Source organism: Camponotus floridanus, unplaced genomic scaffold (genome assembly GCF_003227725.1).
Source record: "Camponotus floridanus strain SB8 unplaced genomic scaffold, Cflo_v7.5 scaffold1, whole genome shotgun sequence".
In the NCBI taxonomy this organism is placed as follows: domain Eukaryota; kingdom Metazoa; phylum Arthropoda; class Insecta; order Hymenoptera; family Formicidae; genus Camponotus; species Camponotus floridanus.
In genome coordinates this window covers 2148228-2169843 of record NW_020229214.1, presented here as the reverse complement: position 1 = coordinate 2169843, position 21616 = coordinate 2148228, and the positions used below count along the sequence as shown (strand labels likewise).

Below are 21616 nucleotides of genomic sequence, written 5' to 3'. Positions count from 1 at the left end.
CCGAGCACGACGGTGCATGCGAGGGTGCATACATTGTGCCACCCCACCTAACGCAACGACGCCCAAGTAACATCCCTCCTCTATCCCTTCCCGAAAGAGCCAATAATACCACGTACTACCGAGCTACTACGACGGCTTATTATTTTCCTACGGCTCATCGAACCCAGTGTGCTCGCTATCAATTACACGACATTCCGCGCGAGAACCCCTCGACGGACTTAGACGGATCAAACTAACCAGAATCCCATCTGGTAAACTTTTGCGTTACGTCCATTTACGCACCGCAGTAACCACTCAATCCCGTAGTCGTCGTCGCCCGAAAAAGCTCGTAAACTAAATCGATAAAAATTGATCGATTTTTCTTTAAAAAAAGCACAGATATGAATAAAGTACCATGCGGTTTAATCGTGGATGGAACAAACAGAATTTTATATGTCACAATATTATATCTTGCGTTATGTGTCCTTATCTTCATTTATTTGTCAGTCGGAATTTCGGAATTCCGCACAAAACCGAAGCGCATTTATATCTCGAGTCCCGCCAAGAAACTTTATTGAATTTGCCGAAATATCATAGTACGATTATCTTATCGAATAAACATGAGGCAATAGAAAAAAAATTTGTGAAGCGATGCCAAAATGTCGCGTGATATCGCTGGCATCGCCTGTATCGAGAACCGGGGACGGTCGGACGCATATATGTAAATCAAAATAACATTATCCATTGCTCTTGCGGCGGTAGTAGGACAAAAGTGCGCAGAGAAAAAGAGAGAAAGAGAAAGATAGATCAACCAACATATATATATATATATATATATATATATATATATATACATATATATATATATATGTATATACATAGATACATACATATATATATATATATATATATATATATGTATGTATATGCATGTGTTACATTGCTTGCTCGGGCACACATTCGCTTGCAGAGAGCAAAAGAGAAGATGAAAGAGAGAAAGAGAGAGTGCTAGGGAGCGAAATTCGGAGGGTATAAAGCGCATTTCAACCGCTACCCCTGTCGCCTAGGGCGACTGTATGTCGTACAGTAAACGCGAGCTCCTCTGTGCCCGACATATGGCCGTGTTAGTTGTTCTTACCTATATTTTTGTGACCGTATGATAGAAGCGCATAAATTCAAACATTATCAATAGAGGAGTATCTATCAATTTTGTCTCAGTCTTATCCATTTCATTTTCTATTAATGACTTCTAGTTTTTAAGCTTGATACTGGCAAGCGTTTCATAATTTCATTTTCTCTGTTTTTCTTTTTTCTCCCAATTTTATCATGATAGATTGATTATCTGAAAACACGGATTGAATCGCTTTTCCTGTGAATTATCGAAGTAAATCATACCGCATACTAATAAATAGCAGTTTCAAGAAAAAAGATCCTTGTCTCAAATAGTCCTTCGCGGAATTCCTTCGCAGGAAAGGATGTGTCATAACGCCGGGACAGTCTGTGTGTGGCCGAGCAACTGGATGGCGAGGTGAGCTCCGGCTCGCTAAGTTGTCACTCGCAGTCAGCGACTCCTTTTTGTCGGACAGAAGGAAGAGAGAAAGGAGGAAGAGTGGGATGAAAGAAGGGTAGAAGAGGGAGGGTGGACGTGGAAGGCCCTACGATACCCCAGAGCTGCCTTCCCTCGGTCCTCCCCTTCTAAGATCCTCCGTCAAGAGCCACAGATTTCCAGTTTTTCTTCGAGTTGCACGCAACCAATTCTCGATCTAATAGCTTGTCCCGTCCTCTTCCTCGTCTCCGACTCTTCTCTGCACCTTTTCTCCTCCGTCTTCTTGTCTCTTTACCTCCTTTCCTCTTTCTTTCGAGATCCTCTCCGTCTCTGGCCTTCGCGAGTAGAAGCCCGGAGAATCGCGGATCGACCTAATGAGGATAATTCCTGCATTGATTGCCGAGACACATGGAATGATACAAGCAGTGCTTGTCCGACTAGCAGTCCAGTCGGCTGGTTGGTCGACTCGCCGACTGGATGACTGACTGCCGTCCGTAAATCATCCTTAATTAAACGATAGATATTTAATTAGGAAGCCCCAGATTGAGTTAGTTATGAGGCATTTAACCATCGCCCGTTATCGAGGTGGGCGACTCAGATGGCATCTGGTGACATGATCTGGTCGCTCGTCGTTGCCAGACGCACATTGCAGAACGAGGAAGAAAAGAAAGAAATCAGCGTCGAAGAAATCTAAACTAATGTAACATGGCAATATTATTATATGATAATTAAATTGAAAATATATACGGAGCATTAAATAACAGTTTGCGTTTCTCCTAAATTTTTTTAATCAACGATAACGACTATAAAATTTTGTCTTATTTTAAATTTTTATATTTTTATAACGTTATTCCTTGTTACAGATTATAATTTTTTTTCTTGAAGGTAGAAATATTATAAATGTAGAAAAAAAGAAACAGAGAGGAGGAGAAAAAAAGCAATGACAACTCGAAAAGCTTTTCCTCTCGCACTCCACACAGTACATCCTGCGCGCTTTACACAAAGCCACGTGACACCGGTTCCGTGCGTGCCTCGTCGCCGGATACATAAAACACTTAACGGCTAATTTCCCAGCGGGTGACGATGTCGTCCTCATATACGCAGGGATCCGCCAGGTTTAGTGAGGAGCGAGAGTGCCGACAGAACGTTCAGTTGTCACGAGATTTTGACGCCTCCTGACAAATGCGGCTACCAATAAAACACAATCCCCTGGCAGGTCAACGGGTCAGGCAAACGCCAGGCGCCCTCCTCATGATCTGGTTCTCGTTCCATACTCAAAAGACATTTCCTTTTGAGGGCCGTGCAAGAGCCACTCGTTTCCTTTCGCGAGAAAAAAACGAAACTCTGTCTCTCGATTATGCTCCCTCTCTATTTGCTCGTACACGTTTCCGATCTATATGTGTATCTTTCTCTTCCCTCTCTCTTTCTCTTTCGCTACTTTTCGAATTACAAATTATACCAGCAATTAACGACGAGCTCGAAGCTTGTACGATCCTTCCACGGCGAAGCGATCGACGACGTATCTGTGGCTAATACCGGTATTCTCGTACGGCATTCGTATGTACAAGGAAACTTAGCGATGCGGACTTCTTCGATACGGTCCGTTTTGAGGATACATAATCCTTTTCGCGGCTCCACTACCGCTATGGTAGTACGTGCCCTTAAACGTGCGCTATCTCATAGCGAGGAAACGTAACTATTCCCGCCGACCTACGAACTATACAAGTTGATGTACGTCGGCAACGAGGGATCTCACGGAAAATGGAAATGTACGCGATTGTGTCTTGAAAATTGCAACGAGTTCTGCAAAAAGTCTGCGAACATGAGTGACTGGCTCTGTCATCTCTAAAATTAAATAGCAATCGAGATAAATAGTATTAAGAAAATATTTTTTCTTAAACAACTGTATACATTTATATAAATTTCAATAATATGTATTATTATGTAATCGTTAAAAAATAGAACAACTCTAAAAAAAGAGTACGTATTTCGTACTCAAGTTTTTTTTTCTAAGCCATCATATCAAACTTGCTACACATTCAATTAACTGACAAGTTTTACGATGGCTGTAAATATGTCTCGTCTCGTTTATCTTCCGAGATCGCTGCTCGTGACATTCCACATCGCCTATCCACAACATAAAAAAATTGTTAATTCATGTTGTCTCACAATATATATTTTACTTATTCATTTTTCTATTAACTTATTAACACGAATAACAAATTTTTTATTCAATTAAAATGAAATATTTTAAAAACTAATTCTTCTACACACATTTTTCGCGATTTACACTTTTATCAAACATTAAAATTATATTGCTACAACAACATCAGACTTAATTGTTTAACTCTAATCCATATAATTTTAATCAGAGATTTACATTTTGCAATATCATAAAATAAATGTACCATATGTTCATTGTAGTAAGTATGCGAGGAATAATGTAGCCATATTCTGTACTTGTTATCTATCTTCCATCTCGAAATGAAAGCGGACTTGTATAGCGGAAGAAGCAGGACAAGAGTATTTTTTTAGATCCGCGCATGAAACACGCGCAGACATCGCGCGGGTGAGACTGTTCAGGACCCGTGTTGTTCGTGCATAAAACGTAGTCCACTAGGGTTTTTTTATACGATATAATAAAACTTTCTCCTTACTTTCTCCTTGAAATGGGAATATTAAACTTTCCATATGCGAGATACGTCGCATCGTACGACGACATCCACGAGTCGTCCACGGGCTAAGCGGCATTTTACCGGGCGTATTACATTTATTTAATATTATTTATGACAGCTTTTACGACGCCAATGATACGTATACGGAGTCTATCCAATATCAAATATAACGTCGTAACACTGAGAAAGCGCGGAGGGTGGTGGAGGCAATAAATGTACGGCAAACGGCTTCCCCGATAGACACCCTTGCGCATACATGCTCGTCTCATGAAAATAGGTACCAATTGAAGATTCCACCACTGCACTTACACGCACGTCTAAAAAGAAACTGGCAAAAATCATCGGCTCTATCGGCTTTTTTCTATCGCTCGATTATGTCTGTTACAATTTTACAATAGAATCGAAAATAAACCGATAAAAAATTTCGAATGGTTTAATATCGAGTGACGACGTTGTCAATCATTAAATATTTCTTTACAAATCGTGTTGATGTAAGACGCACTAAAACGCACGTTGAAGCGTACGATTCTCTGACTCATTTATATCGCATCAATCGATACATCGACACGTCTTCCGTCGGCTTATGCCAGATGAGTTCAACGATGGGGAATGGCGTGCGCGTTCAGCATCAACGTAAATCCAACTATCCGAATCGTATGGAATTCAATTCGAGTCGCTCGTCTGTTGGGACGACACCAAGAGAGCAACAGAAAAAGACTGTAAAAAGAACAGTAGATGGGGTGAACTGAAATGGCTAAATAGAAAACGCAAACGACACCCGAGTTTATGGCCACTCACTCGTTTTCCACCTCCATCGTTCGCTTCTCCGTTTCTCTTACGATACGCTGGACGATTTCACATATACTTCAACACTGTTCACGAACCCGGCTACTTCACTCTTTTACAGATCGAAATTGTATCAAAGGAAGTTTCCCACGCGTCCGTTATAAAATATAATAATTAATTAATCGCAGTCAAAACAAAGCTTTAGCTTTATAAAAATGCATTTTATATCTCGCAAAATTAACAAAATTACAAGCATTCTTAATATTTTGTTTCTTCAGCATTTTAATTTGCAGCCTTTATACATTTTTAATTACACTTAAATATAGTTTTAATTATGCAATATCTATTTATGTCTCCACCTATATGTATATGTGTGTATATATACATATATCCACTCCATCAAGCTTCCGACAAGCGTACAAGCTCGATGATTAAAATACTATGAATGCACATGCACGCAATGAAATTCGCTTGCATGGAAATTCAGTTTCCGAAGTGTGCCGGCCCATCGAATTTTAGATCCGGTATTTGTCTCTGTCCGGCTAGAATCGATCGACTAGTATCGGTGGCTCGAGTGACTACGAAACGAGAGGAAATCGAGAGGGAACAAAACCCGGCCTCTCGCCACTTTCTGGAACGGATAACGGCTTAGGGTGTACGTAATATATACGCACGCGTAGCCATCTCGTTGGTCCCTCACCTCCCTTTGAATATTTAATGCAGACAATTCGCCGATGCAGTTATTTCATGCCGGCCCCACGAAAAAGATTCCGCAGTCGCGGCACGTATCGCGAAAAGGCCCCGCGTACAACGTTGTATCGCGCACCGTTTGTTGCTTTATACTTGTATATAAAGGAGTCAAAACAAAGTTATAAAGAGGAAAATCCAGGGACAGCTTATTGCCTTCAAAAATAATTTACTAATATTTTCAATATTTTATCGAAACACGTCCTTCTTCATAAAACAAAGAATTAGTGACAATTAGTATTAACTTAAAGATCAATGAAAATGCATTTTTCCATGATTATACAAGATCTACTAAACGTTTACGTATTTCCATAATATTTCCATGTACATTATTCCATGGTGATAATGATAGAAGAAGATGTGGTAGTGAAACGTTAAATAGCTCCGAAACACGGATTATTGCAGGAAAATATATATGTATGTCTGCATTGTAGGTACTCATTCATAGCCTTGTACATATGTCTTTGTAATACATTGAGCAAAATGTGACCGCACCATGTGAGATATGTTTGCGTTACAATATTCATGATAGCATGAGCGCTTTCTTCTGCGTCGTGCACAGAATAAATTTCCAAATATCAATCATGATAAAACAATCAATATGTATGATGATTATTACCACCAGAAATATAATTTTTATTTTATTATTATCTTTAAATGTTGCTAAATCTATTAAAATTACATGCTAAATAATTCAGAATTATTCCCTGAAAATTATTTAGAAGAAAAAATTGAGACAATCGTAATATAAAAGTCAATAAAACGGCATTATTCTTATTTCTTAAAAAATAAACTTTTTCCCATCGACGTTGATTTTAACATTTTTTTAAAGCGTCAATTACGGAATAAATTAAACATCGTATCAACAGGCATTTTATACACGACCGCGTAAATTGTAAAATTTAACGCGTTTCAATAACGCGAGAAGTCCCCTATCAAAATCGTCATGGGGAATTTGTTCGTGTCGCTCGTGCTTAAGCGCATCGCCGCGTAGGTATCGTGTATAATGCCGCGCTGTATACGTGGCGTTATCGCTGTACCAGCGGCTATACTAACACAGATATACACAGGACGTACGTATCGCGACCGCGGCAGAGGCAAGTAGCATTTGCATGAATTTGTTGGACCGATATCCTGGCGAAGAGGTCGTGCTTTAAGGCGAAGGAGCTCGAGAGCGACGCTCGATGAGCGCCGCGAACATCGAGAGCGGGCACCTTTAAGAGCCGAGCTCGAGGGGAAGGTGACTTTTTTCAATTTGTTAATTCAGGGTAATCCTGAGGGTGGCTAATTTCGACTCCGGCGTCCTTCTCTCGCCGCAGCGGCGGCCACCATCGCGCGATGCTCTCCTCGACCTTTCTTGCCGCGCTCCACGACATAGACTCTTCTCCGCTATGACTTTTAATCTGTGCTATATTTCTCTGTCCTCTCCTGGTCCCACACCCGCCGTACGTTCGCGCGACGACGAAGAACAACGGTGGTACACGATATGCACTCTACGACAACGTCGACAGCGCGCAATCGAGCAGCAGGTGCGTTCCCGAAAAGGTGAAACGTAACTTTGTCGACGGGCTGCTCTCTCCTGTTCCCTTCTCTTTCGCTTCTGCCTCTTTTTATTTTGAAATCCGATTGCGAGCGATGAATTCCGAGATTACCTAAATGGTCTCGGGGGCAATAATGTAAATTTTGCCGACGGGGTTTTTTTACGGGCTCCGCCTCGCGATTGCACTTCATCCGTGACTCGAGAACATAATCTCGCGGAGCTGCCGGCAGGAAAGAAAAAGCGTTTAACACTGCTCGCGAATAAAATGCTCGCCATCGATCAAAAATAAATGCGCGTTCTAATTTGCGATAAAAAAACGAAGAGAAAATATATACTAGGGAATACCGCATCTCAAACGCGTGAGTGTATATTTGTGGTATATATTTGCAATTGCTTAACTTGTATATATTTAGTAGGACGATGTTGCAATCTTCCGATGTTCTTGAATGCTCTGCCAGCATAGCCGAACACAAACTATTGTATACATAGAGCCAACGGGATGACGGGCGTCGGCCATGTTGTCTTGACATTCTCCCTCGAGGGTTGTCGGGGGTGGATATATTTAGCCCGCCGCCTCTAGGGACCCTCGCCACCCCAACAACCCACCCAACCCTCAAACCACTCCCGACTTATGATGCCGTTGTCCGACCAACCCCTAAACCTCATGCCACTCCTTGTGCGAGGTTTACACACAAAGCTCTTGTGAATAAAGAAGCATGTGTCCGCTACTAAGCCAATTGTATTGCGCGAATCTCTGAGAAATTTTACGTTAACGTATACGATTATAATTGTGACATATTTGTAATTTTTTTCAAATTTTCTTTCTTCTTTAAATTTTCTCAAGTAAATGTTAGCTGCAGTTATTTGGTTGAAAAGTACATAAATCTGTCAGTGCAAATTGATTTATGAATTGAAAGTTTTCAGTTTGAAACTTTTAAAATTAATACAGATATCAGTTGTTTCAATATTAAAAGAGATAAAACAATACACTTATATTTAATTTAGAATCTTTTTGAGTTATAAATCTTCAATTATTTATTCTTTTTTTGGCAATTATCAATGAAGAAACATAGCCAATGTTAATAAATATACTCTACGAAACAACGCTGATTAAGGTACAGGTTGCAGAAAATCTTGAAAATCCTTTCAAATGATGGCAATAAGCGCACTAAAATCGTACTACGAAACACGTCTAGTCAGCATTAGCGGGCCAGTCCGCAACTACCGGTAATTGTGCGAGCGCACTTCCTTCAGCGTCCTTTCCTTCGCGGTTTCCCGCACCTCGATTTTCTACTCGCTACCCATCTCGTTCTCTCTCTCCCTCGTACGTGAAAAGAAGTCATCAATATAGCGACGGCTTTTCGTTCCTGGCCATCGAAAGGGACAAAACTTTGCCCACGGATGGGCGGGGTCACGTCTAATCCCCAGAGTCAAAATGGTAGTCTCCGGAGACCCCCCCGCTTCCTTCGAGGGAACGGTGGAAGTTTCGTCGCACTAGCTCCGGGTTAGGCCGGACCGAGGGTGGTTGCGGACGATACTTTCGCAGTCGCGTAACGTATTACCGAACGGGGAGGACACTCGGCGAATTTCGGTAGCCCGGCTCTCGCGCGGAGGGTCGCGGAACAAGGGGACGTGCGAGGGTTCGCGAGGAACGCGCCCCGCGTACCCTTCGGATCCTCCCTCGAGAAAACGAAGAGCGAGGAAGACCCTTCGCGTGGCTTTCTTTCCCTTTTCTTTTCGACGACCGCACGCGTGTCAATATCTCTACGACCCGTTACACGCGCACAGATACTATGCCCGGTGATGGCTTTCGATTTTTGCCCGCTCGACAAGAACGCACGTGTCTACGCATCACGCTCCTCATCGCCATAGACCAGAGAACGGGATATCGTTGTATGGTCCAGAGAGTGAATTCTTCGTTAAATAATATATGACGTTTGCGCGTACACGTATTATAGTGTACATAAAATATTTGTATATAAGATATATAATATTATTTATTTTTGTATAAAATATATAAAAGATATATATCAGATATAACTCATGGATAAATAATAAATAATAAAGATATAAATCAGAGAAATCGTCACAACAAATTAAATAAACCAAGAAGAATAAAAATATGAAAAATTAAGTAATGTTAAAATAATATCAAATAAATTGGCACACTTTCAAACATTGATTGTTAAATATAACATTCTTAAACATCGTTGCTATCAAAAGATGCGAATGCGCGACTCGGCATTCCAATGCAAACGGCGAAAACTACATAAGTGATTTAGATATATAGACATTTTTTCGCAAAGACCATAGGTTTATAACTTTCTCGACGGCCGTAAAACGTCAAGCATGAGGCGGTCGCGCGTGGGAAACGCGGAAGCACGCGTCGAGCAACCCCCAGCGAGGCCATTCGATTATTTAAAAAGTCGCGTCGCATGGAAAGCCGGGAACAAGATACAGGTACAAAGCTCGAATAACGCGCTTCAAGATTCACTTTCATTTTCCGCTCCAGTATGCGAAGCTCGATATTTGGCGCGTACATGTGATGAAGCAAGAAATCCTCGGGGTAAGCTGAAAAAAATGGAGGTTGTAAGTTGCGCGGGTAATTCTCGGCGTAGACGGAGAGCAAGAAAGGAGCGGACGGATAGTCCTTTTGTACAAGGGTGATAGGCAGGCAAGAGGATTCGCGATCACGAAAGAGCACGCGGAGGGAGACACAGCCGCTTGTACAAGGCGTGGAATTTCATATAAACTTGGAGGAACTCTCCCTTCCTTCCAAGCGTTTCACTTTACCCCGCGACTGTATTTATCCGGCCCGTTTTGTTCGCAATTTAATCACTACGCCGCGCGCATTTTCTTATTATCACTCAACCAAGTTTCGCGTTACGGTGCGTAATTCCATTTTGGCTATGACCCGGAATAAACATTAACGGTCCTCCGTGCACTGTTTCGAAACGAGATACATAAGTAACGGAGCTTTATCATTCGTATTCTACACATTAATAGAAATTAAATGTTATAATTTAATTTCAATTCTATTGATTCGAAATATTAACCGATTACACCTCAATAATTTTTCACATGTGCGTGATATTTCGATTATATTTCGATTCAACAATCTTTCTGAAACAAAATCTCATCGTCCAAAATCGTCTCTGCAACTCCCTTCACCTGTTCGGCCATTCTGCTTTCGTGACCCGCGATAGTGCACGAGCGGGACAAGGAGATGCTTGAAGAAAAGAGGGAAGGAAACGGAAAATAGAGGAAGAGACGAGGAAAGACCGTCGAGGATGGTGACTTCGGGAAAGAGACAGCGAATCCCACGGGACTATCGACTGCCGAGTCCCGTGGGGCAAGTCGATACTCCAGGGACACCCCCGTCCTCCTCCTTCGAAGGTCTACCCTCTTTCTCCTCATCTCCTCGTCACCTCTTTCTACCAGCATTCGAGTTCTAAACACTCGGCGCAAGCGCAAGACAGCGCAACGTCCTCGACATTGGCTTCGCTCTTTATACTTTGTCTCGACGTGAACATACAGCCTACACATACACACACACACACATATGTATAATATATATAAGATGTCAGGTTGCCTATTTTTTCTTGTACATAAACTCCTTAATCATTTTAAAATAAATTTTTGCTTAATAAAAATATACTAAACGAAAACTTGTAAAAAAAAAAATTACAAACTATCCAAAGATTAAAAGATTATAAATTAAAATTTCAACAGAAGTAATCAAATTTTATTTTCTCCAAGGATTTTACTAAAATTTTAAGCTATAAAGTTAAATAATAAAAATATAAAAATTGTTTAACCAAAATTCTATGTAAGATAAGTTCAACCTCAAATTTTAATAAGTCGATAAAAAGAAAATGTGTGTGTATGGAAAGGTATAAGATATTTTGTATATATAAACATATATACTTTCTAAAAAGAGATAAGTCTCTTGCGAGAAGGAGCTTTCGTGTAATTCCCAATCAGTAATCGGATAAAAGAGTTTTACTTCAGGTTTACTTCCACAACCGCATCTTTTAAAATATTTTAAAAGATTTTAAAAATATTTTATATTAACATAAAGAATATATGAAAAATATATATAATATTAGAGGAAAATACGTTGAATACGCAAGATCAAAATCATTTATTTTATTCATTATCCGATCATATCAACTCTTTTCTAGACAGAAGTGTGTACCCGTGATATTTCTTTCTCCATCTTCAAGATGTTCAACGTTACGCAAGTTGAAGTAAAACGGCACGCATAAAAGTGGAAATGCATCCTCTTGCAAGACGCTTGCAAGGAGAACGAGACGACGGAATTATACGCAAAGCACTTTCACCGACTGACGCGTAGACTCACGGTTGGGTTACATGCGGCACGATGAGCGGTAACGGTGTGGCGGTCGGGTTGTCAGCACCAGTAAGTTATTTAGCGGTTGAGGTCGTAGCAGTCGGCAGCGCTGTCTAATTGTAACGACACCTTTGGGACCGGTATCACTCCCCGTATACCCGCCAAACCACCCACTTTCCACCCTCATGATCGTTGAAGCGCTCAGGCGACCGCCCGCCCGTCCTCTCTCGTCTACTCACTCTCCTTCTCTCTCTTTCTCTCTGCATCCGTTCCCTCGTGTCGGAAACCCTCAGACGCCGTAAACCAAAAATACGACGACACTTTGTCGAAGCGTTCGCGTCTCGTCCGTCTTGACTTCTCTAAAAAGGAAGCACGGTGATAGCAAAGAGTCGTTAGTCAAGCGCGCATCGCGTCCGCGACTAAAGCCTTTAAGTCTCGGATATACTGATATCGTCTTCGTGGTTTAAGGTCGTTTAATCTCGCGACACATCGCGAGTTTCGTAGTTAAGTAGGAAACACTCTTGCAGAAAGTATTAAGTATCATTTTTCTTCCGATTCATCTTTTTCGATCTCGACGTCAACGTGAATTATTCACTCACAGGTTCGCCACGTGACATTTATATGAAGCTGTTCTGTATATATCGTTGCTCGATAGAATGTTTCAATATATATTAAATGTCATATTTGACGCATCAAACGAGAATTTGCAGTCACTTGTTCACATATAACGCACGTATATATCGGATACATTTAGTATAGAAAGAGAGGACGCAAAGATTTGTATTTCGAGAAAAACATATAGTAATATTATCATCTAAATTCCAATCAGATATGAAATCTATTTCAGAAAAAAAAGGAAAGATAAATATCAACAATTTTACGTATATATTGCACGCAAGTAAAGAATACTGCAAGCAAAATTGGACCTGCCTTCCTAGAGCTGTTTCTGCATTTTATAAAAACAGGAAATTTATAAAAAATATATTTGAAAAATTTTGGATATTGAATATTTATTTATGAAAATTACTAATATCTTTTCATCTCATTGTAGAATAATTTTCGAGATACGTGATATAATGAAAACGGAATACATGAGAGGTATAGTGGCTTGTCGCCTCGTAATCGCGCGACTCGAAAACCAGGTCTGTCTCATAAACTTTCGTGCAAGCATGAACGTTTGCTTTATTGCCGGAGCTTCTGATATCGCGGCGGTTGGTAGCAACATCGGTAGAAAGGCAGGCAGGCAGCATTATCTTCTCAGTGAGGGTGAGAGAGGGCGAATGCCCTCCCCATGAGATCACCATGGCAACCCCTACACGGCCTGCCACGGCGTCGTGTCCTGCGTGCTTCCATGTCCTGCCAGCATGGCGACTGCTAACCTTCTAAAGTCCTCAAGTAAAGAACGATAATTCGCGTCTTTCCTGTCATCAACTTGCATCAACAATCAGTGCACTTTTATTCACAAGCTGGTAAGATAATTATTAGCAATTGTCGGCATATATTTTGTCAAAAAATATTTCGAGGAATTATATGTGAATACATGTGAATGTGGAAATATATGTGTATTTATATACCTTTATAATCTTATATACAAGATAATTTATATGAAATGTGTGAAAGTAGAAATTTAATAAAGATGTCAAATTTAAACTTGAATATTGGAATATTGTGAATAAATTTAAACTATTAATTTTGTCTAAAGAAAACATAAATCTTACAAGTTACTCTTTAATAAGTAAAAAAGAAAAACAATTTACTTACTTTTCCATGTAATTAATAAGAAAAATATTTGTGGAGATTTTTTTAGATCAATAGATGCTTCTTTTCTATATTCACAAATTTATTAGGGTGACGATTCTCCATTGCAAAAGTAATTAGCTTCGCTTGCCAAGTCCACTCGTTCAGCGATTCTTTATACCGGCGTTCATCGGCATGGAGGAGCGTCCATAGGGAGAAATTAAAAACGTGGCCCCGGGCGGAATTAAGACATATTTTTTAATAAAGCCCGATAGAGATCACGCTCATTGAGGTGACTTTTTTTCTCTCGGTAAGTGCGAATCCACCAAGGTAATTACGTTAACCGAAAAATTTTTTGCGGGATTATAAAAGAGTGCTCTCACATAGAGAAAAAATCAAAGTAAAATTTATATAAAGCTCTAAACGCGTTTTATACAATAAAATATAGCGTTTCGCTTCTATTAGAAAATATTGTTACATATATAAATGTAATAGATGGAATAAAGCTCACAAGAATTGCAATTTATGTGAGTAATATATAGAATTTATGAAAATATATATACATATAATTTGCGAAAATATAAACATATAATGTCGAAAAAAGAAACTTTTCAATAATAGTCGAAATAAGAATGAAAGTTAGCAGAAATTGAAAGTTAGCAGACGAATGAGAGATTTCGCCGAGTTTTGAAGTAAGTGCACTTCTCAAAGCACGTTGCAGATCTCGTGGGAGGGGATGGACGCTCCCTCAGTAAGCCTGTTAAGGAAGGATTCGCGAGTTTCCTCAAAGGAGCCGCGAATATTAAAATCACATTTTAGCTCCCCTAGTTTGACAACAAACTCCACGAACGGGCAACGAGATTAACCGGGATTAAACGAGCTTTCGTTGACAAACTTACGGTGTGTTATTACCGTGTACACTGACACGTGTCACTCTAAACTGTCTGCACACGACAAATTCTCACGATATCGCAAAAGTCGATTACGTGTATATTATTTTTCAATTAATGAAAATTAATATTGTACAATATTATCGAGTTTCAAATTACTGTCTGCAAATTATCAATTTATAGAAAATACAATACTTTGCTCACAATTATCGAATTATCGTGTATGAAATTTTATTCCTCGCTGATTAAAACGCCGATTAATTAATTTATCTCTGTTACTATGTTTTATAAAGCATAATAATTAAAGTGTAATAGTAATTAAAAAATTTATATTTATTATTCCATGTGCAAAACATTGACACCTTTAAAGTAGAGAAGCGACTATACAAAAAGTCGCACTGTATTCTTCCTCTGTGAACGAGGAGATAAATATGTACGCCTTCCACGTTTTTCCAACATATCATGCAGCAGGATGTTGTGATACGCGTGTTGCCTCTCTGTCTCCAGCAGCCACATGATGTACGAGAGCATGCGCGACTTACGGTCGTTTTTGTCGATATTCGACAGCGGTAACTTGAGAGACTTTTAACCGCCCCTACTGCGTTTTCAGAGGGTTCCGTGTATCTAAATGCAGGCATTAATAAATCGCGCGTACATTCGTACACCGGCGTGAGAATCGTCGTCGGCATTAAGTTAGTTTACGCGGTTGGACGTTCTAATGTATTTATGGAAATGCCCCGCTCCTTGTCCAAGCGCTGTATGCCCAAGGCATAGAGAGATAATTCAGCAATTTTCGCAATTCGCACGTCACACGTATGATATTTCGGGTATCCGCGCCAGACACGCTGGAAATTCAACACGATCGCGCTAGAAATAACCTTGAAACTGTCCCAGACATTCGTGGCAAAAATAATATTTGAATTAACTCATGCGTATACGCTCGTGACGATCTTTATAAATTTACTTTTATTAGATTAATAAAACAGGCAAAAATTGACATTGATACGTACGAGTTTAAATTTCGTAGATACAAAAGATGTGTAGCTCTCGCTATAAAAAGGTCCTATAATATTATTAAATAATATATATTTTAGTGTCTTTTGAAAAATTATTGGTTTTAATTTCTGCGCGAGAAGACATAAAAGTATAACAAAACACTCAACAAGTTACTTGTGATAGTTTTCGACAATTTAAAATAATTCTCAAATAATTCTCACTAATTTCAAATAATTCTTCATGACAATTTTAATCGTTAAGTAAGTAAAAAAAATAGAATCGGTATAAGATGTGCGGCTTTTCTTCTGTTTATCTCGGATACGTGTGATTTATCCTTCCTTGAGCCGGTGCATGAGCACAGTCACGTTGTCGACATAAGCTAAGTCGGAGCTTACGCCAGTTAATAGCTACGACCAACTATGCGATACGTGGTAAATCGTCGGTTGATGTGCCGTACGTGCAAGGCAAATCTAGTTATGGTAGCCGGCCTCTCAAGCCGTCTTGTGGCTAATGTGATAGACTGCCATTAGGGGTATCTCGCTGTCGTGGCGAGGGTCGACTCTAACGTAGGGTTGGAGCGGGGGGGTGAGCGGCTACGTAAAGCGTTAGTTCGGGGCCGTGCTACCTAGTAAGACGTATTACTTAGATATGAATTATGCAGTGCCTCGGCAATACGCCCGCCGAATAGCCTTAGTTCCAACCGTCTTAGAACTTGAGCAAACGGTATCCTCTCTATCGGCAGGAATTTGGTTAAGGTGCTCGTCTTTACACACGTAGTCGATCGTCTGATTTCCTTCCGTAAACACTATGACATCCATTCAGAGATAAGATACCCTCGAAACGCGAGATAAATGCAATATTACATAATGTGATGTAATGTCATTGATTATCGGCTGTTATGGTTAGCAGACATAATCAAAAATTATCAGATACGTAAAACACTTGTCTATGTGTTTTCGCAATTAAAAAATATAAAATATTACGCTTCTATCAAGTGCACTGTGTAAAAATTATTCGCGATGTTTCAAAATAGATTTTACTCTTAGTCGTATAAAACCATAAAACCATGAATATTAGCTTGTTCCTTGCGCATATTTGCGCATAAATTTATTCTATTGCTGATTCTTAAACGACTATTTACGCCGACATTCTGGTAAGAGGATGTTAAACAATGATGTCTCTCTTTCTACGGCACTAAACGTTTCATACGTCGTTGTATTTTCTCAGCTTTCCTGACCCACTACTTCTTGCACAAATTAAATTTACCCATGTTTAATCGGTGCTCATTGTGAAAACATTCTATTTCATAGAACGTAATTCTCAAAATTTAATTATGTGCAATTAAGATTAATTGTTTTTTTAGATTTAATTTTTCTATTCAATTAATTTTCTGTTTTAAATAAAAACAAGGCTTTTTGGCTGGAAAATTGTTCATACTTGTATAACATTATCCAGTTTATAACATTACGTCGTAATTACTGTTCCTCAAATCACGTCGAGCGATGAGTTAATCTCCTGTTACATAGGGTGCCTTTATTCTTGGAAAATGATTTCCTGTATTAACCGATAGTTACGCGCGATCCTTCTTAACCGTCTCTATAATACTTCCTGGGGAGGGAATCCGAAGGAACGAGTCGGTAGATGCTAGATGACAGCAGTGCAGAAAGGAAGAGGGTGGGATGCTGAGGAGGCAGTGGGCGTAATGGAGGCTAGTTAAACATTAAGCATCCCCTGATACCTTGCTAACCCCTTACTAACCCCGGTTAAGGTGTATGCAAGGTATACAGCTCTAGGTGGTTTCCTATACCTTACAGACCTTCGTACACATTCTTACTAATTGACGTCTTGCTCGTCTGCATTATGCACTCGTGATTACTCCCGAGTGTTCTCTTGCTTAAATATATCCGATCGGGAGTTATCGGTATTACAAAAGTTGCTTTCAAATGGGAGCATTCTAGTCTATTAAGGAAATTTTCTTCTCTTTTTCAAATGATCTCTGATTAATTGTTTGACATTTCGAAAGAAAAATAATATATTTTTATATTATTTATATAATTAATATTTCTATTGTTTTTTAATAATTATTTTCTTAAAATTTTAAATAAAAATATAACAATTGTTAAATAGAGATGACAAGACTAGAGATCAAAAGAATCGTAATGAGGCTATTCTCAGGCATTACTTGCAAAGACATAATATTAACAGAATGGCCGGTGGCTCGCGCATTAGTATGTGATTAGCACTATTAGACACGCCTATTCGGCAAGATTCTGCAGTATAAGCAGAATCTTTTTTATACGTGGTCTTTTTCTGATTACACGTATAAAGAATTCCATACGGATTAGACGATTGCGAATAAGGAAACTTATCGGGAATAATTTCTGATCGTTTATACAGCACGATATAAGAGAAATGGCAAAAGCATATAACGAAAAGAAGAAAAAAAGCGTTCCATCACGGGCCTCTTCGTCGAGTTTTCGTCACGTTATATCCTCTCTTTTATAGTGGCAAAGAAGAGGGGTGTACAACGAGAGAACTGAAAACATGATTAAAGATTCTCCGATGTGGGAGAAAATGGATTTCTGATACGCGTAATGCCACCCTATTTGGAACTATTACGCGTGAGTCCCCGGGTAAGCCCCCTATATCCATTCAGCCCCTGCTGGAAATATATTTACTAGATCAGAAGGTACTTACTTGCGACTTGGCACCCGCGCATGCCGTACCGGGTGGCATGTAAACAAGGAGAAGGGAGGACCTTCGTAATTCCCTCATTTTCTCTCAGATTATTCGCGCTAAATCCGCAAACCTTAATATATTAGAGTGACAGAAATTAAATTTTATATATATTTATATATATATATATATATATATATATATATATATAAAACATATATTAAAACATATTAAAACATATATATTAAAACATATTAAGTAACATGGGTATATATTTACAAAAAATATATATTTGTAATATATATATATATAATATATATATATATATATATATATACATATAAATAAATTGATATATTACAAATATATATTTTTTGTAAATATATACCCATGTTACTTAATATGTTTTAATTTAGGTGAACAAAGATTTATATCGCTATTTTAAATACACAGTTTGTATTTTTCTCATACATCTATATATATTTTATCAATATATAAAATCGACAAGTCAACTGTACCTATAAATCACGTTCGTCACGTCACGTAGAGCGTGAAAATTTTTTTGGTCGCCGCCAATGGTTTCCGCGGAGAAAAGAACATCGGCGTCGCGGCACGGCGAGAAAAATCGCTAATTGGTACATGGAAAATATAAACAAAACTGCCATGCGAATACCGATGATTTACTGCAAGGTTTGATTGAATTCATTCGACTCTGTTTACCCGCTTGCTGCTCGTACAACTCTCGCCCTTCGCGAGCCTCCGATGTTTAGCCTTTTTTTTCATTTATATCGTTGATTTTTTTCCTCACTCGCTCGTTCATCCGTTCCGACGTTGCAAAGTTGCTCGTTGTAAAACTGGGAACAGCGAACGATACGAACGTTTCCTGCTACCCTCCCCTTTCGTGCCCGTTGCAACCCCCAACCTTCACTTCGCCGCCTACTGCTTCATTTTATTCTATTTGATCCGACGGAATGGAAAGAGATATGCGAGCTCCAAAGGTATGATTTTGCAATCAAATCGCCTCTGTATATTTTCCTCCGTATCAATTCATTAACGAACGCGAACAACCGGAAGAATTCAAATGTGCCGATATAAAAACAATTTTAAATTATAACTATACGTTGATATATTAAAACAAAATAAAAGTTAATTTTTTTCCATTCATAAATGATACATTAAATTATAACTTTATATTATTAAATATCTAGTTATTGATGCGCGTGAGTGAAACATGATGTAAATAAATAATTATTGACAAAATTTTTTTTATGATGTATGGATTTGATAATGTATATATAACTCTTATTATATAATATTAATCTAAATTTAAAGAAATGAATCTTATTTTTCTTATGATATGTTACAATTAATAAAATAAATTGTTTTATTTAAAAATAGTCGAAGAATATATATTTTCGTATATTTAGAATGTAAAAGGCACATAACTTGAATTAATATTTCAATGACGTAAAGTATTATCTATCGGATATTTGAATGGCGATTCGAAATAAATTTTTCCGAGGAGGTTGACGCGAGCTCGCGAAAGTTGCCAACGGAAGAGAAAAATCTAATAGACTATCGGAATTGAATTTGATCCCCTATAAGAAACTAGCCCTTCTTGTACGCGTTCGCGTTACAACACCATCGATACTGCCGCCCCATCGAACTCGGAATGAAATCCAGTTCGCATTTGAATCAGTCGATAACGCAATCCATTAGCCCCTAACAGCCAATACTTCGAGGACGCGCGGAAGAAAACGACCTCCTCGTGTAAGGGAAAAAGAAAGAGGAATAAAGTAGTAGACGGCAGAGTCGCGACGGGAGTGTCGTAAATGATTAGTGTTGCCGATGAACGAATCCTATAAAAAAAAAGGCGAAGATCTATAGCCCGCCTATCTTTCCATTGCCGATTCTGGCAAGCGCGCGCTCTTACTCCCTCTTCATAGAACTTCCTGCGTAAGTAGAGTCATTTTGTTAGCGTCAAATTCTGAAAGCGGATCGCCCGATTTCTTTACTGGAAGCACCAAGCGCGGAATACTAGTCGGAATATTTCAATTACCTCTCTTTTTTTTCTCTCTTTTCATCCAGATATTTAATTTTTTCCTATTACTATATTCCTTTTAAAAATTCTTCCCTCTCGTTTCTTCGTTTAATTTATTTATTCCTCCATGTTTGACGTATTGGATTAAGTTAGAATGTTAAAATTAAACAAATTTATAATTTTTACCTTCTTATTTTAATTTTATTTATAGTTTACCCGAAACGATCGAAATAAACACGACGTATAAATATTCTGCTGTTGGGGTGGTTCTTTTTTTTTTAAATAACGGTGATACACGATTTCAATATAGATACAAAGTGAAACGTTCTCGATTCGAAGGCGGTTACCGACTCGTTTCTGTTGTCGTCGACGTCGTTAAAGGGGCGGCTTCGCGTCGTTCTCGCAATAGCGTAGATGCAAGTACGGTCGATGGTATTCCTATCTGGAAACGACTAGAGGCAGCGTCGTCGGGCAACGCCTCAGGCACGACGAAGATATCGTGTTTAGAGCAAGATCCACGGCCACGATAAGCCAAGCTACAATGCTTTGAATACCCATCCAGCATCGTGATAACATCTTAACGTTCTCTAAGAGTAAACGAAATTAAATTCGCTCGACGCTGCGAAACGCGCGTGACATTAGCCCGAACTCTCGCGCAGATACCTGAGGTCCACGTTTTCGCTGGATGCGAAAATGCGTGTAACGCGAGATCGATACCTTTCTTTCTCTTTCCCTTTCCATATCAGCGAATTCCCATTCCCTACATCCTGTCTCGCTCCTCATCCTTCCCCTCGCGTCCCCGTAGCGGATGCATTTCGTTTCTACCTTTCACTTTTGAGCTTTATGGATTTTCCGATCAGCGAGTTAGAGACTTTCGATGAAATCATCGCGGATATAGTAATAGAAATATTGTCTTGCTTCAAGTTTTCATGAACTATATACGTTATGAAAATATAAATCTATATCAAATTTTGAAAAAATTATTCAGTATCTTCTCTTACATTTCAGCCAATCATGCATCGTGATAAAACGAAAATCGAATTAAATAAAAGTATTTACTATGTCGAAGAGTATCAATCGCGATCTTTTTTGCAAAATTTTTAGCATACATGCGTGAGAAACAAAAGCAAATGTGCAAAAAAGGTATGCGTTGCTTCAAGGTATGCGTTTGATTTTTCCATGAAGCCTCGGTTCCCATGGACGCACTCTTCAGGGGAAATGACAATGGCGTCCCACGGGAGAAAAAGCCTACCAGCCACGCAGAAAACTACCCCTCCCTCTTACCAGCATCGTCGTCGGCGTCGTCTCGGCCCTCCTGATTGTTTCTTACGCGTTTCCTTCGCTTTCTCGATCCTTCTCGGTCTGACGTTCAGCTACCTGATCTTTAAACTCTCCTTGTCTCTCAGTCAACCCCTTCCATTCTTATAGGCGCAAACGGGGATACTCCGCGTCTCAAAAAATTTCCTGAAATTCAATATCCCCAACGTTTTACATAATTCATGAAAATTGAGCCAGCGGCTTTTTGGCAGAGTCCCATACTCATACCTTGTATTATAAAAGTCTGTCTCACGTGATTTTTGCGCGTATAGTAAAAATATTTTCTAATATCTAACATATACCAATTTTTAACATGTATACTTATTAACTGT

At 39.1% G+C, this 21616-nt stretch overlaps 1 protein-coding gene across 7 annotated transcripts in view; it reads left to right on the top strand.

The window, feature by feature from the left end:
- Positions 1-21616, top strand: part of LOC105250423 (transcription factor collier) — a 74399-nt gene that overhangs the window by 43601 nt on the left and 9182 nt on the right. The window lies entirely within an intron of this gene.